We start from the raw sequence: 14,469 nt of genomic DNA, 5'->3' as shown, positions 1-14,469 counted from the left end.
GAGACTAATCCTGGCTGTATCGCTTTCCAAACGTCTGGGAAGGGCTCCCGGCACAGTGCCATCTGCCCTAGGAGGACTGATTCTCAGGACTCGTCTTCAGAACTATCTCCACTCTGAAGGACCGGGTTTTTAGAACCCAGCGGCGTCAGGGAGAACGCCTGAAACCTTCGAGTTCCCCTGTCTTGGCAAACAGAGACACAGGATACTTCTTGATGACGTCAAAGACCAAAGTTTATTGGCTGCAACCAGGAACAGAGATCTACGAAGCACACACGGGTGGTTCGTCAGAGACTGCACAAATTTGATAAGCGGAGCATGGTCTTTTATGCCAAAAATCAAGCCCCAGGCAACATTTCAAATTTACATTAGGTGCATACAAACTGACCAATGACAATGTAACATTTCAAAAGTAGCGAATGACGACGATCCCAGACAATCCCATTTTCCGTTGTCCAGCCCACTAGAAATGACCACGCACATTCCCAAGTTTCCTGTTTGATCAGGCCGGACAAACCCATCATAAAGCCTTCAACCCAAATCAATGATTATGTTGTAAACGAAAGGCAGAAACAGATTGGAAAGGAGATAGAAAGGTGGGAGCAGTGTACCATAAACTCGGGCACGTCCTGCTCTTTGATCTTTATCAGGCCAGCTGCTGAACAAGGAACTGGCTCAGCGGGATCAGCCTCGGGCAAGGAGTCAGTTCGGCCAGGTCACCCAGGCGTCAGCTAAGGTGTACGTGTTTTAAGGACTCTTATTTTAATGTTTAAATACTAAACATGTTTCAATCTTGCTTTAATGTTTAAATACAACTGTCACAAAGACATAATGAAATAAACACAGCAAAATAAACTGTACAAAGGCAAAGTAGAATAACAAAAAATATTTTACTAAAACATTGGATTTTCCAGACAAGCCATACAAAAAATGATCAAGCTTTTCTGAGGGAGAAATCTGCACTTGATAAAGAGTCAGTATTATTAGTGAATGTGATGTTTCTTTTAAAATGTTCCCACTTCTGTTCGAACAATCAAGCTTGTTCATCTATAGCATCTAAGTTACAGACTTGCCAAAGGGCACATCCTAAGTGCTGGTTAGCTGCATGAAACAATGCAATTATCATCACCATAATGAGGGGGGCTGTGAAAGAGAAGGAACCCACAAAACTAAAACAAAAGTATATTTCCTGCAGCTAACACAAGCTACATTCATTCACAGTGCTTATACTCAAACCATGATGGGAGAGACAAATGAAAGCAGAGACAGGATACGATCCTTAACACATTAATAAGCCAGATGATATACTCAGCCTCTGCTCATGCTTTACAACAGTGAATCAGGACAATACAGATTTGCTTATGTGCATTTAATCACAAAATGACTGATGATGTCTGGGCTTCTTTCTTATTCTGTAATGTTGTCTAAGACTGTGTCCATTAAATGCAAACGAAAAAAAGGAAGAGGTCTTGGCAGAACAGGAAAAGTGATGCACACTTGATGTTCATGTTGAAATTATAGGTTATTCGTGGCATATAGCCTAGTCCACGCTCTGGCCGTTTCTATGGCTTGGGCTTCACAGGTCTTCCACTGCTCAGCTACATCGTTTGCTAATGGATCATCTGGATTGGGGGCACTTAACAAAGCCTGAATTGATAGCAGAACTGTGCGGATCTGCAGAGCAGGAGACCATTTATCTTTTAAAATATCTAAACAGATTCTTCCCAATTTGTCTACATTAGGGTGATATATTTTGGTCATGAAACGTACTTTAGGGGCTGCCATTGGATATTCTTCTGGAAGGAATAATTCAAGCTTAAATGCCCCTCCTTCAAACGGGGAATCTTGTGGACCTGCAATGACCACATGAAAATACCATGCATTGCATTCATCTGGTTCTGCCTTTATTCCAGGAACAGGCTCGGCCAGTAAGCGCTGGGTTTCCTTGATGATCCTGCAGGGCAGCCCTGCCATCTTGTCTCAATACAGAACTCTCATTCGGACACAGTCATCGGGCCTATGTTAGGGCAACCACACAAAATGGCTGCCGTATACAAAATGGAACCCGGAGGTTCAAACTAAATCCTTGAATACAGAGTGTTCTCCTATATCGATTCATACGAAAACACTCAGACACGCTACACTTGCCATTTGCGGTCTGCTGACACCAAAATCGTCCATTTCCGACGATCTTTATTGAACAGGTTTGGAACCATCGAACCCAGTTTGAGAACCACGGAACCACAGACCCTCCTTTTGCCCTAATATAGGCAACAGACCCAAACCCATGTTAATCTGAATTCGGATCTATATTCATCAGATCATCGATATGTTGCTGTAGCATCATCCTATTACTTAGTACCTCTCTCTGGACAGGTCTCCTTGTGCACGAAGTAGCACAGAGGCCACAAATAGCAGGAGAACACTGTACACAGAGACAGAACATAAAAAGGATTGCTAAGACCATCCCAATGACCATCAAAATCTTCCAACCCCAAGTGGATATCAATCCCCATAACCATCCCATCAAAGGCCAATCTCCTTTGTCCAAATGGACAGAGTCGGAGATTTTATGCAATTTGGAAATGGCCTGGAAGACTGAAGGAGCGTTGTCTGGAACGAAAACGCAGCAGCTCGATTGAATCAGCTTGCAAACTCCACCTCGATCTGCTAGAATAACATCAAGGGCAACTCTATTTTGAAGCGTCATAAGTCTATCCGACTGGAGCTCAGCAGTCAGGTTACCAAGGGCACCAGCAGTTTCGACTATGGTGGACTCAACCACTCTCGTCAACTGGCGAATATTCCTACTGTTAGCCATTGGTCCCCAGAACGGCAGAAAACCCTTGAAGAAATCTCCCAGTTCTTGTCCTGCAGCGTCCTCTTGACTAAAGACACCTCTAGCAACTCTCATCTTGTGGTAATCTGCCGCAGCTGTAAAAGTGGGAGGTAACAGAAAGGAAACAAAACATGTGCCCGAGAAGTCAGGGGGCAACCATGTATACGCTTTGTCATAGCAAACAAAGTAGGTACCCTTAGCAGCTAGGAACACTGGGGAAGACTGAGACGCAAATACATAAGTCTCAGTGCAAGCACTCTTCCCTAACTGAGCCTTCGGATTCTTACCGTTGCCCTGCAGACAATAGTGGCCCTGATGGGGCACTATCCAAATCGGTGGAGAACTCTTTGCTCGCTGGTTAACACTCAGACTCATATCCAGTAACGTTCCAACCAATGTAGGCTAGTGTCTCATCCCTCGGAATAGTCTTATACGAGCTAATCCTTCTAATCATGTCGACAATGCCTTTGACTATAGCGCTATTCTTTGGGTTGTCTTTCAGTGAACGTTGGGGATAAACACTATGGGCATAGATAAACATTGTTCTGTAAGCCCAAATCGAGCCATTTAAACTAAAGGGCAAAACTAAATAAGGAATACCCTTATCGGTTGTATGAGGCATCAAACCACAAATCCAACAATTTGTCGTATTCATCACTAACTGGTGTTGGTGCAGAAGTTGAATGAAAGAATTGTTAGCAAATTCCAATCGTCTGACTACCTCATGCTCAGGCAAAGGATGGAAAGAATGAGAAGAAATAGTAGGTGAAGATGTAGGTTGCACAGTGGGATTAAACCTCATTTTAAAAGCAAATGTTACATAACCAGCTATAAATATCACGAAGCTCAATAGTAAAAATAAACATGGTATCAAAAAACTTTTCTTCGATATTATTTTACATATTCGTTTTCTAAAAGTCAGTGTCAGTATAGGTCTCTCCAACTCAAAGAAATCTACCCTAAACTAAATGTGCTGCCCGCGGTGGTAGGTGTTTCTGCTTCAGAATGCCTCTGCTAACCCAGGAAGGCTGCCTTGGGCTAACAGAACCCTCGACCTAGTGTCTCAGGCTTGCACCCCAAAGACTGGCGCAACCGCGACCCTAGCAGCAAGAACCGGATGGCGGTTCAAGAAAAACAAAAATGAGTAGATCCTTGGTGGAGAGCTAACCTGCAAACAAAAAAATCATCAAACTTTATTAGTCTTTATTTATTTGTCTGTAACTCTCGATCTCAGATTATAGCGGCTCTTTCCAACTAATTCTTGATCAGCGAGCAAAAGATGAGGCTCTGTAGTGTCCAATCGATCTGCAGGAGGTACTGATGCTTGCAAAATTCTATCGCTCTCTTTCTCTGAGTTTGTTCCAATCAGTTGTGCATCGCTGAACGGTATAAACCGTGGGACAACTTCTGTTTCAGAGTCTGCAAGTCCCTCCTGGACCCACTTATCGTATGGCAAGGGCAAAGGTGCCTTTTTAGTGTGGGATCCGTGGATCCAGTTGCGTTTGCCTTGCACTCGGACTGTTCGTTCTTGGTCCGCTGAAAGTTACGTACAAACACCCAAGACCCAGGTTCAATAGAGTGGCCTGGGTCTTCTGCAGCTTGCGGAAGACTGTCATGCACCTGTTGGTGTAAAACACTCATTTTAGTTGTCAGTTCACGCAAATAGTCGAGCAATACAGGATACTTGAGGTCTCTGAACCTCGTTGGTCTTGGTACGCCCCAAATGTTTGCTGGGCGACCAAACACAACCTTATACAGACTCAAACCCATTCGCGAATGCACAGTCATTCTTGTGGACAGAAGTGCTAATGGCAAGGCGTCTGGCCATTGTAAACTAGTGCTCTCTTGAATTTTAGCCAATTTTAACTTAGGAGTGCCATTATAGCACTCGACTAAACCAGCTGATTGGGGGTGATTTGCAGCGTGGAATTTCTGCCTAATCCCGAGACCCTCACACACTCTCTTCATAACTTGACCCACAAATTCACTCCCATTATCACTCTAGATAATTCTCGGCATTCCGAACCTCGGGAAAAATTCTTTTATCAAAGCCTTCGCTGTGGACAAGGCAGTATTGTCCTTAAGGGGGTAAGCTTCTACCCATTTAGAAAAGGAGCAAACAACCACTAACACATATTTCAAGTTGTTGCATCTCTCCATATGGATGAAATCTAGCTGCAAAGCCTCGAACGGATACGTAGGAGGAGCAAAATGACCAGCTGGTGTTGGAGTTCCCTTACCAGTGAGGTTCCGTGACGGTTCCGTGACGACTTGAACCCGTGTTTTCAAGTTTGTCGGAAATACATAAAATTAGTATCAGCGAACCGCAAATGATCCATTTAGTATATCCTAGTGTTTTCGCTACGCTACGAGCAAGAGCACTCCTTCCACTGACACATTTCTGATATACACACGGCATCCATCTTAGATCGTGGCCGCCATTTTGTGTTTCCTTGCCCTCACATATGCAATAGCCTCTGATCATTTCATTCACTTCACTTTGATTAAGGACACGTAGCCTTAGCCGGAGATTCACCTCTTACATGACACGTGCACCTTAAACCAGATCACGCTGAAGCTGCATGACTCGACAAAGGCTGCCTCCTCTGCCCGAGGCCAGCCCACCTGAACTGGTTTTCCTGTCCATTGTACCTGATCATGATTAGGCGGCCGAAGCCGGTAGCCTTGCCCATTTACAACCCACAAACATCTCTTATCCCGCTTTTCTATCTTCTGCACCTGGCTCTGCTCCTTTCCTTCTGGGCCTTTATTAGGGGGAGGTAACGAACTTTACGATGAGGCGGTCCGGGTCTTGAATGCAATATTGACAAGGGATTGTGATGGACTGGTGGGAACCCCTCTTCGTGATGTTTGGTATCAGATATTATCGACAGTTCCTGTGTAAACGCCAAATATTTATTGTTTAGAGACACAAAGGTTTGGGAATGTACCGACATGTGAAATATTTGCCTAGAGCACAATTTTTAGTATATAAGGAGCAACCCACTTTGTACAAATCGAACAGTCTCCTAGATTCTGCCCGTGTGTAGATTCTGTGACTTCTGTGTCCCTGCAGTAATAAACCTTTGGTCTTTGACGCCACCATCGAGAAGCCCGTGTTTCTGTTCATTTGTGCACCAAGGCAGGTGGGACTCCGGGGTCTTTGGGTGTTGTACCCTGACACCTCTGGACGGAACCAAAAAGTCCAGAACTCCAATTGGCGCCCAACGTGGGGCGACGTCATTCGGTACCGGTCCAAAAGCCTGAAGAGTTCGAGAAGCTTCGTGTGAAGATTCCTGAGGGAGGCGCCCCACTTCATCGATCCCGGCATATCGCAAAAGTGGCCCTGAAGTTCTCTTCCACGAGGGTTCCCGTTCAGGACGGCTGCAGTGGGCCGTTGCCTTGACCGTCGCCCTGTCTTGGACCCGAAGTGGTGCAGTCCTTAGTACGGCGAAACGTGACGGGTTTCTCCTTGGTGACGTCTTCAGTGCCTCAGTTAAGTATTTAGTGATAGCTAGCTGGTTACTTTTGTGAGGATTGTTAAAAATCCTTGATCGGTTCTTGGTTTGGTTTGGTTTTGTAAGATTATCACTAGTTGTTCTGGTTACGATAATCTATTTGGTTCAGTTTTGGGTATCGATACATTAGTTTGGTTTTGGTAGGCCTAAGTTCTTGGTTCAAGTGCACAATTTGTTTCGTGTTTTGTTTGTTTTGTGTTCCGGACTGAAAATGGTAAGTCGGAAAATGTTGTCTTGTTTTAGTTGCAACAGTGACTCGCAATTAGAGGATTCCTGTCTGGTTCCTCCGATTGGGACTCCCCTATATGACCTATATTGTAAGTATGGTGTGGGTCCTATAACTTATAATGAGATATGGGTCCGTTATTGTAAGAAGGATGGTGTCCTTAGTTGGCCACTGCATGGTAGTTTTGAACAAGAGATTCTCGACAATTTAGAAGCGAAATTGTTTAGGAAGAAAGCCCGGCCGGCAATGTTTGACTCTTTTCGTTATTGGCGGAAAGAATCCAAACAGAGAGAAATGAAAAGGTTGAAAAAAGAGCAAAAAGAACTAGAAGAGTTAACTCTAGAGCAAGCGACTAAGCAGTTGCAGGCTAACGAGTGTGAGAAAGCCATAGATGTAGCCATTAGAGAGCGTAACTTAGCGATTGACAAGTGCTATCCTGCCTTGCCATCGAAAATGGCTAAGATACTGGAGGATTCCGAAAACGATCCTCTGCTATCTTATCTGTTACGGTCGCCTCCACCGTATGCACAAGGTGCTACGGCTCCACTTATACCGAATGTTCAATTGCCGGTTGCTGGACAACCTGGTGTTCTTGTTCCTCAGAATCAAGTTCCTATACCTCCTGTGGTGAATGTAAATGTTCCTACAGCTCCTCCTCTTCCTGCACTGCCCGCTCCTATACCTACCACTGTACCTATTGGTCCTCAAACTATTTTCCTCGATACTCCTACTGTTTCGTCATCTATTCCTACCTCTACTGCGTTCTCTATGTCTGCGAGTGTACTAACTCCACTTTCTGTTCGTCGAAGAATTACTGATTCTGTTACTAATATGCTGTCGCCTATATATAAAACCTTGATTAAGACTCCTACTCCTGACTCTGTTCAGAGACGGAGTCAGCTTCCAAGTACTGAGGAACGGGGAGTTTTAGACTCCACAGCTCTCAGATGGATTACAAAAGTTAGAAGATATAGTACGAAAGATGTGTTAGAGACATTTATGCAATGGGGAGAGCCAACACAGCGATACGTCTTTGATGAGATGTGCTCGTTGTTACGTGAGGAAATAGAAGAAGACGATGTCGAATCAGATTTGGAAGATTTAATTAAGATTCAAAAAGAGTTTGCTGCTGGAATGATAGTGGGCGATAATATAAAGGAAGCGATGGAACTCATTTTGAGTTTTAGGAATGATCCATCTCTTCGTTCGCCGAGAGATTTAGAGAAAGGTAGAATGAAGCTAAGTCGCCAATATCCTATGAGGGAAGTTCCTCCAATTTGGCGCGAAGCAGTACAACGTGATGATAATGCGGGTATTGCAGCTGCTCCAGCACAGTTCCAAAGAGTATGGATACATATTCCGTGGAAGCGAGCAGAAGTGTTAGCAGTGAAACAGGCCTTGCCAGATCCACGTAAGAATCCAGCCGGATATTACAAGGAATTGACACAGACAGTTGAGGCTTGTATAATGAACTTAGCCGACATTGATATGTTGTTTGGTAATGTAGTTCCACAACCAGTGTGGGCTAAAATTCGTAGAGAGGATCATCAGGCTGCTTTAGGTGGTGATTGGGCAGCTATCACTGCAGCAGATGCTCAACAAATAGGTGGTGCGAAACCCGAACCCCTAATTGCTAATCTGCCAGGTAGAATAATAGATTTAATGAAGACTCTGATGCCAGCATTGCGTGTTAATTGGGATAAATTATCCGCATGCAAGCAGAAGAAAGACGAAAGTGTCTCCGACTTCTTCACCAGGTTCGAAGAGACTTTTGTAGACCATAGTGGTCAGGATATGAGCACTGAAGGAGGACAGAGACTTTTTGTAGATAAATTTGTGCATAATTTGTTACCTGAATTATGCAATAAATTGAAAGACTCAGAAAGTGCGTGGGCTGTATCTACGACAGCGCAAATACTTGCGACTGCACAGTACTATGAAAATAGGGATAAAGAGGAAAAGGAGAAATCAGAGAAGAAAACGAAAGATTTAAAGACTAAAGTTCTTTTACAGCAGGCGTATCCGCCTCGCACGAATCAGACTAATATGCAACAGAATTCGTATCAAAAGACAGATTATAATTCGACCAGGCCTCAATACCAGTGGAATCAGTGTGCGTACTGTAAGAAAGAGGGTCACTATAAAAATGATTGTCAGATTTTAGCGCAAAATAATGCGGCAGCAGCTCAGAGAAGTCGTGGTGGTTATGCGCAGAATTCTAGAGGTCGGGGACGAGGTGCTATGCCTCCACAAACTAATGATCGTCCTTCTAATCACTTTGATCAGCGAAATGTACAGTCAGCTCAACAAAATAGATCTCAGCAATATCTTGTTGAGGATTATTGTGAAGTTGAAGAGGGTTTTCAACAAAATGGGTACTAGGACAGCCATAGACAGAGAGAGGGAGTAGTATCAGTTCCAGTGGATCAGAGTGGGCCTTATGTCGCAGTAGCAACATCAGGTGTAGTCGAACCGTTTCTGTTGGATACTGGTGCCGCAAAAAGTTCTATCATGCATGCGAAACTCCCTGGCGCACCTTTGTCTGGCTCAACAAATGTTTCCGTAGGTTTTTCAGGCGCCCCTGTGTACAACCCGATATCTGGTCCTTTGTCTATTTCTGTTGGACCGTGTCAATTGAAAGCACCCTTAATTTTGACGACAGGTTGTAATGAAAATCTGCTTGGTTTAGATTTGTTAAAACGACTATATGCGACATTGTACTGTTCTCCGGAAGGAGTACAGCTTACTTTGGGTAAAAGACTCACCTCTCCGATGTACTTGTCAATGGACGCACTCCCGCCGGAGCTACGTTCACTCCCTGATTCTCTTTGGGCGACTGGTCCCAATGATGTAGGTCTACTAGAGATTCCACCGTATGTAGTAACTTTGAAAGCGAATGTGAAATTTCCAAGAATTCCTCAATATAAAATATCGAATAAAGGTGAGCGTGCACTCTTATTGATTGTGCAAGATTTGATTAAAAAAGGTGTGGTTGAAGAAACGCGAGGAAATGTTTGTAATAGTCCTGTATTGCCGATTTTGAAACGAACAGATCCTACAAAGCCTCCAGTCTATAGGTTTGTCATAGACCTTAGAGAAGTTAATAAGATTGTAATTCCGCAGTTTCCTGTAGTGCCAGACATTACTGCTTTGTTAACATTGATTCCTGCTACAGCTACATGGTTCTCAGTCATCGACTTGAAGAATGCCTTTTTCAGCATTCCGATAGCCGAGGAAAGCAGAGATATTTTTGGCTTCTGTTTAGGAGGTCGCAGTTTCAGATTTAAACGCGCTCCACAAGGCTACTGTGAAAGTCCATCTATTTACAGTCAAGCTTTAAAAAGCCAGTTAGATTCTTTTGTCCTTCCTCCAGGTTCTGCCCTAGTACAATACGTAGATGATCTTTTGGTGGCTGCCGATGACAAGGAAACTTGCAAAGCAGCTACAATTTCACTATTGCATCATTTGTCTAATTTGAATCATAAGGTGTCACCTTCCAAAATGCAATATTGCTGCCAAGAAGTAACCTACCTAGGTCACCTCTTATCAAAGGAGGGAAGGAAGTTGACCCCAGAAAGAATAAAAGCAATTACGCAGATGAGTGTTCCACGCACACAGAGGGAAGTACGTGCCTTTCTAGGTATTACCTCCTACTGTAGGCAGTGGATTCCAAATTTTTCACTTTTAGCAAAGCCATTGGTAGCTTTGACTGGGAAAAATGTTCCGAGTCCGGTGCCATGGTCTGATGAATGTCAAGAGAGTTTTGCTGAATTACGAAAAGCTTTGTGTTCAGCTCCTGTATTGGGCACACCTGATTACAGTAAGCCATTCACGCTCTACGTTCACGAAAGAGAAGGTTGCGCGTTGAGTGTCTTGACACAGAAGTTTGGTGATAAACAACGCCCTTGTGCGTATTTTTCATCAACATTAGATCCGGTAGCTAGAGCATTGCCTAGTTGTTTGAGGGCTACAGCGGCAGCTGCAGCTTCCATTCGACAATCTGCTGGTTTGGTGATGAACAATATGCTAGTGGTCATGGTTCCTCATGCAGTGGACACACTCATGAATCGAACGAAGACACAACACCTTACTAGTGCGAGATTATCTGGTTACGAGCTGACGTTATTAGCGAGTCATATTCAGATCAAAAGATGCAATGTATTGAACCCAGCAACATTGTTGCCGACTGATCAAGAGTCGAGTGATTCTGAGCCACATGACTGTTATTTCAAAACGGAGGAAGAGACAAAAGGTCGTATCGACTTGAGAGATACTCCTCTATCCGACCCAGATGGTACGCTGTATGTGGACGGGTCATGTTTTAAATTGGAGAATGGTGATGTGACTGCTGCCTACGCGGTAACGACTTTGAAGACGATTGTGGAGACTGCAAGAGTGAGTCAGAATTCTGCCCAAGCTGCAGAGTTAATAGCTCTTACGAGAGCGTGTGTTTTAGCTGAGGGAAAGAGAGTGAATGTGTTTACAGATAGTCAGTACGCATTTGGCGTGGCCCATAGTTTTGGCCGGTTGTGGAGAGAAAGGGGTTTCATTACGTCCCATGGGACTAAGATTCAACATGGTCAGCTAGTTAACGACTTGTTAGAATCTCTAACCTTACCGACTGAAGTTGCGATTGTGAAGTGCAGTACTCATAAAGCAATCACGGATGATGTTGGTCGGGGAAATGCCTTTGCTGATGAAACCGCTAAACAGACAGCTAGAGACATGATGAGTAGAATGTATGTTGCTACGTCTGCAAGATGGATTGCTGAGTCTGGAATGTGTGAGGACACAATGGAAAGTGTGAAAGAGATTCAGAAAGAAGCGACTGAGGAAGAGAAACGCGTATGGAGAGAAAGTACGGGCAAATTGGACTCGAATGGATGTTGGATCGATTTGACAGAACAGCAGCGTTGGATGTTGCCTGATGCGTATGTGCTTGCAGTAGTGACGATGGCGCATGGAGTGGCGCACATAAGTTCTAAAGGGATATGTAAGATGTTAGCTCCGGTCTGGAAGAATGAGGGAATCAGTAAGTGTGCAGAGAGAGTGGTGAAAAATTGTATGGTGTGCTTGATGCATAATCCTGGCAAGGGAACTCCAACTCCAGCTGGTCATTTTGCTCCTCCTTCCTGTCCCTTTGAAGTAATACAGTTAGACTTCATTCACATGGAACGCTGCAACAATTTAAAATACGTCCTGGTGGTGGTTTGTGCTTTTTCCAGGTGGATAGAAGCATACCCACTAAAGGACAACACTGCTTTATCAACTGCCAAAATTCTTCTCAAAGAATTTTTCCCTAGGTTTGGAATGCCACGGATTGTATGGTCAGATAACGGAAGTGAGTTTATAGGGAAAGTTATGCAGAGTGTGTGTGCTGGTCTAGGATTGAAACAAAAATTTCATAGTGCGAACCATCCCCAGTCTGCTGGTTTAGTTGAGGGTTACAATGGCACCCTCAAGCTTAAAATAGCCAAAATTCAAGCATCCACAGGTTTGGCTTGGCCAGACGCACTTCCTTTGGCCTTGTTATCAACGAGAGCAACAGTGCATTCTAGAATAGGGCTTTCTCCATATGAGATTGTATTTGGCCGCCCGGCAAATGTCTGGGGTGTGCCAAGGCCTAAACAATTCTGCTCCATTGAATATCCTATGTTGATAGACTATCTTTACGACTTGACTGCTAAATTAAGTCTTATTCATCAACAGGTCTTTGATGCTTTGCCAAAACCTCCGGAGAGTCCAGGGCATCAGCTGAAACCCGGCGACCACGTGGTGGTCAGAAATTTTGCGAGGACAAAGAATCTTCAGCCTCGCTACATCGGCCCCTTCCAAATCCTGCTGGCGACGAGGACAGCTGTACGTGTTGCTGGTCGCAAGCACTGGATCCACGCTTCTCACGTAAAGCGTGTTCCACTGCTGCTGCCCTACGACGACTGGGTGAAGAAGGGAATTGGTGCCTCCGAAGCTGAAACAACTCCGAAATTTGTCCCTTTCAGCGATGCCGATTTGATTTCTGACACTTTGAAACGTGACTCTCCTCTTGAAAAGACTGCTTTGAACATTGAAAATTTGTCTCCAGCATCAGAAGAAACTTTGCCATCTGCGAACTTAAACTCTGCAACAGCTGCTAGTGATACACTATTCTCCGATCAGACAGTACCAGCGAAGCAGAAATACAACCTTAGAAGCCATAAAAAGGACTAATAAAGCAGGCAACTGCATACTGTGATTTTGATATATATATATATTTTTTGAACTTTTGCCTTCAGCCAGGAAGTTTGTTATTGTTTATTGTTTTTAAAATTGCCTTGCCGTCTGGGTAGCCGTAGGGTCGTGGCTGTGTGCCTAGTTTGAATTTGCAGGGGTCTGACACAAGGTCGATCTTTCTGTTAGTACTGGGAACTCCCAGGGCTGACAGAGGCATTTTCATCTACGTACACATCATCAGTGGTCGCGAGCGGATTGTAGAAGATGGAACTTCCTGCGCTGCAACGAGAAAATGTGATTTACGTTCGCAGAAACAGACTAAATAGAATTCTTCATAGCAAATGTTTCTTGATGCAATGTGCCATTACATTTTTGATTGTTTTAGCAACACTGGTGGGTGGAATTGTCTTTAGCATAAATTTGATTTTTGTGCCAGTATCTACAGTACCTCCCCTTGATCCTGCTATTTCTACTGTTTCTTCTATACACTCTTTTCACTCGTTTCCGGAACATGAGCAAGCTCGACGCTCAGAATTCATTAATAATACTTTTGTACAGCTCTTGCACCAACACCAACTGGTAGTTAACACGACAGACTGCTGGGTGTGTGGCTTGATACCTCACACTATGGATAAAGGTATTCCCTATCTGGTTTTGCCTTTCAGCTACAATGGATCATTTCAGGCCCTTCAAACCATCTTTGCTTATGCTCTTGAGACCTATCCTCCACGTCCACCACGTTCCACTAAATATAACTCTGCCAACAAAACTTTAGTCCAGGGAATTATTGACATGGTCAAGGACGTCAATAATACTCCATCATACCCTAGAGACGAATTGCGAGTATATTTAAGTTGGAATACTTCAGAGTATCGCCTTAGTTTAGGAGAAAGCAAGCGTAAAAGCTCAACTCCAATCTGGGTCGTACCTCACCGAGGTCAGGTCTGTTTGCAAGGTAATGGGAGAAATCCGAGAGCTCAGCTAGGGAGGAGTGAGTGCGTAGAGACTTATGTGTTTCCGGCTAACTCTTCCCCTGCCTTTCTTACTGCTAGGGGTACCTATTTCATTTGTCGAGACAGAGCTTATACATGGTTGCCTGCCGACTTCTCAGGATCATGTTATATTGCTCGATTATTGCCTCCGACATACACTGCTTCACCTGATTACCACAGAACAAGAGTAGCGAGAGGTGTCTTCAGCAAGGAAGATACAGCTGGTCAGGAAGCTGGAGACTTCTTCAAAGGCTTCTTTCCGTTCTGGGGGCCTATGGCCAATAGTAGAAACATACGTCAGCTAACACGGGTAGTTGAATCTACTATTACCGAAACTGCTGGTGCCCTTAGCAATCTGACAGCTGAGCTTCAGGCGGATAGGCTCATGACATTGCAGAACCGTATGGTTCTAGATGTTATACTTGCAGATCGAGGTGGGGTATGCAGAATGATCCAATCGAGCTGCTGTGTCTTTATTCCTAATAATGCTCCAACAGTTTACGAGGCGATCTCTAAGTTGCACAAGATTTCGGACTCCATACATGTAGATGAGGGAAACTGGTCCTTTATGGAGTGGGTTTGGACTCTGATCTCAGCGTGGGGATGGAAGGTTCTAATGGTCATTGGTGTCATCTTGATATTACTATTCTCATGTTGTCTGATTATCCAGTGTGGTCCTGCTCTGTG

The 14,469-nt window shown here is 44.2% G+C and overlaps 1 pseudogene across 1 annotated transcript; it reads right to left on the bottom strand.

Moving 5' to 3' along the window:
* Positions 1-868: 868 nt before the first annotated feature.
* Positions 869-1,985, bottom strand: LOC147728699 (ubiquitin-conjugating enzyme E2 N pseudogene; annotated as a pseudogene). The gene has a single exon (XR_015309384.1). The product of XR_015309384.1 is annotated as a ubiquitin-conjugating enzyme E2 N pseudogene (transcript).
* Positions 1,986-14,469: the final 12,484 nt, after the last annotated feature.

This window comes from Lissotriton vulgaris, chromosome 3_1, assembly GCF_964263255.1.
Source record: "Lissotriton vulgaris chromosome 3_1, aLisVul1.2, whole genome shotgun sequence".
NCBI classification, from domain to species: Eukaryota; Metazoa; Chordata; class Amphibia; order Caudata; family Salamandridae; genus Lissotriton; species Lissotriton vulgaris.
The sequence above is the reverse complement of the archived record's forward strand: the minus strand, read 5'-3'. Positions and strand labels throughout refer to the sequence as shown.